The following is a 3,198-nucleotide window of genomic DNA, read 5'->3' on the forward strand; positions in this document are numbered from 1 at the left end:
TCAGGCGTTTGTTTTGTGTCAGGTGATCGGCAGGGGAAGAGGGGGGTGGAGGGAAGGGGAGAGAGAATGGAGGGGGAAGAGGGAGGAAAGGGTGGATAAGAATGAGAAGGGAAGGGGGTCGAGCATGGAGATAAAGCGGGCTTCGGGAAGGGGAGTGAGGACGGCAGTAGGACGGGTGGAGGGGGGGGGGGGGGGGGGAGGAGAGGAAAGAGGGGGGGGGGAAGGAGAGGAGCGAAGGGGGAGGGCAGGGGAAGAGGAGGGAAGAGAGAAGAGAAGGAGGGAGAGGAAGAAGAGGGAGAGAGGGAGAAGAGCAGGGGAGGGAGCTGAGGAGATTTCTGCCCCGTTTGGTCTTCATTATCCTCTCTCTTCAGTTTATCCTCTTTATCTTTATATCTTTTTTTTTATATACTCTCTCTATTTTTATTTCCGCTATTCTTTTTCCTTCTATATTTATCTTTCATTTGCCTTTCTTCCTTTGTTTTTTTTCCTTAGTCGTCCTTTCTATATCCTGCTCCTTTTGCTCTAATCCACTTTTCTTACTTCTTTTACTATATATTTTTGTTTCCACTTCTCTTTTATGATGATTATGTTTGTGTGTTCCTTAGCCCACTTTATTATGAATATTTAGGTGTTTAACTTTAAATGTTGAACATGTTTTACAGCGTTTGAGGCAGAACCATTACCCAACAACTTCAAAAGACCAGTGCCTTCATGCTGAGTTGACACAGTAAGTCTCTAAACTTTAATAGGTAAACTAAGCTGTTTCTATATTACATTTTCACTGAGCTTTGTTTATGAACATCTAACCTAGCTTTAGTTTTTTCTCTATTGCTTTGGCACACTTTCTGAAACAGCACTGAATGGTCTAATTTGTGAAAAAGAAGCACTTTTAAGTTCATTAGTAGTCTTCTTGAATCGTAGAGAGAAGGTTAAATGTTTTTTTTATTTCATTTACATACTAGAAATAAAGTAATGACTTTCAATTTATGATGTAGAAGTCAAATATGGGTATCAGTACAACCAAGAGAATACATTTAAAAATATAATTCAATTGTAGTAGAATTTATCTGAACAATCGCTGAAACAAGTTCATTTCATCGCAGAACAAGTTGTTTAAAATTAGCACAGAAAAGCACTTTTAGGCATAGAAGCTACCTTTCAACATTACTTACATAGAGGTCTATATAAATAAGTAGTATAAATTACAGAAGTAGATGTGTTTTGTTTGTATTTATGTGCTTATGTTTATAAAAATACACTTTAATACTTAAATAATGATTGTATTTAAGTGTGTTTAGAGAAATTGAAATTTAATTTAAAGTGTATTTTATTTGCTCAATAGTTTAATGAGTAACACTGACGTTTATGGGAACATCCCGTAGTATATTTATAATATACTGCAAGTGTAGTAACAGTTATGTCTACAAATTAAATACTTGAGGTTTTTTAGTAGATATTCTAAGACTTACCAAGTACTTAAGTACAACTAAATGCATTTGATATATATTTAATCTTATCTTAATACCAATACATGTGGTAGTCGGTGATCATATACCTTTCATCTCTATGTTGAAAAAATCTAAAAAATGATTCTGTAATTAGGTGTGTACAGTGAACACTGACACCACCACACCCCCATCATTACATTTTATTAATTCATATCTATTCATCCACTGGTCATTCTCAGAAAAGAAAAGAAAACAAAACAAAACAAAAAAAAAAACACTACAATAATGTTTGTTTTACATTACAGAAATATCACATGATTGCAGTTAATATTCTGATAAATACTGGGGTAAAATAATTAATCAGAAGTGCATTATAGTCCACTTTGGTCTCTAAGGCTTACTTAAAGACATTTCTGTGCCAAATGAAGTCAACTGTATTTAGTATTTGCAGCTGTAATGTGGATTTTCAAAAACAATGGTTGTCATTTGAGGTTTGGGGGAAAAAAGCGGTTGGGGAAAAAGACTGTGAATCTCAGTTCAGGTAGAAACATTCATGCTGTTGTTCTATTTCTCCTTTTAGGTTGTTAAGAAACGGAGACACTGAATAAGAGTGAGGAGATGGGTAAAACAACTTACACCACTACCTTTCATACGAAACCTTATGAAATCAATAATACTCCAATCTTCTTCCAGCTGTCACATTTTGGGAATTGTGATGGTAATGTGCTGTCCTCAGTGAAATAGGGCTAAAGTATATATTAGGTTTGTTTGTATGTGGGTTTGTATGGTTTTCATGTCTCTCTTTGTTGCTGTTCTGTTTAATTGCACTGAATTGTCCTGCTTATAGGACAGCTGTAGTCAGGGGATCATAATCAGTCACTTAATTCTAACTGTGTGATTTTCATAGCTTCAAACTATGCACTACCTCTATATACCGTTCTACCATGTAAACTATATACTACCATACAGTATTAGAAAAAGCAAAAGATTTACCATCTGATGATCAGCCTGGATGATGAATGCAGGTTCATTTTTATGACACTTGGTTACTGTGATCGGCCCTTCAGTGGGTCAACCGACAGTGCAAATAAGTGCAAATCTAGTAACCCTTAAATGTGGTGAATTGAAACTACCTCAGAATGTATAGTAAAAAACAAGTCTAAGAAATGTTCTCTTTTGTGAACACTGTCCAATAAATGTCCAGCTTTGTATCAATGAATGTAATGAAAAAAACATGAAATGATTGACATTGTTCACTATTATTCACTTTAACATTAATACTTACTCATTACATTATTTTTATCAACTGATATATTTAATATATTTCATTCTGTATAATTACAGTTACTTACCATTTACTTACCATTATTGTTTCCATTTTAGTAGCACAGTTACCACTTCAATCAATTACTAACTCATTAATTCTTTACAACTGGATAATTAGCATCTCATTTTTAAAGTAGTACAACTTGTTAACAAACTTTACATATTTAATTAAAGAGCTGATCTAGCTTTATATAACCATGACATAAGCTACACCTTTCCCAAATTTGTTATTTTATTGATTTGTAATTTATACAGCATACATTTAAAGCTTTGATTTAACAGAAGTGTCTGCGCAAAATTGCGTAATGTGTTCACAGTGCACAAACATGCACAGATGGGAGTCCATCAGAAGACCATATATATATATATATATATAAATATGGGTGGTGGATCATTCTCAGCACTGCAGTAACACTGACATGGT

General features: G+C 34.5%; 1 long non-coding RNA gene across 1 annotated transcript; it reads left to right on the forward strand.

The window, feature by feature from the left end:
- The first annotated feature begins 662 nt into the window (after positions 1-662).
- On the forward strand, positions 663-2,688 carry LOC118803142. The gene is made up of 2 exons (XR_005006829.1): positions 663-727; positions 2,029-2,688. It is a non-coding gene; the product is annotated as an uncharacterized LOC118803142 (long non-coding RNA).
- Positions 2,689-3,198: the final 510 nt, after the last annotated feature.

Source organism: Colossoma macropomum, unplaced genomic scaffold, assembly GCF_904425465.1.
Source record: "Colossoma macropomum unplaced genomic scaffold, Colossoma_macropomum, whole genome shotgun sequence".
Taxonomy (NCBI): domain Eukaryota; kingdom Metazoa; phylum Chordata; class Actinopteri; order Characiformes; family Serrasalmidae; genus Colossoma; species Colossoma macropomum.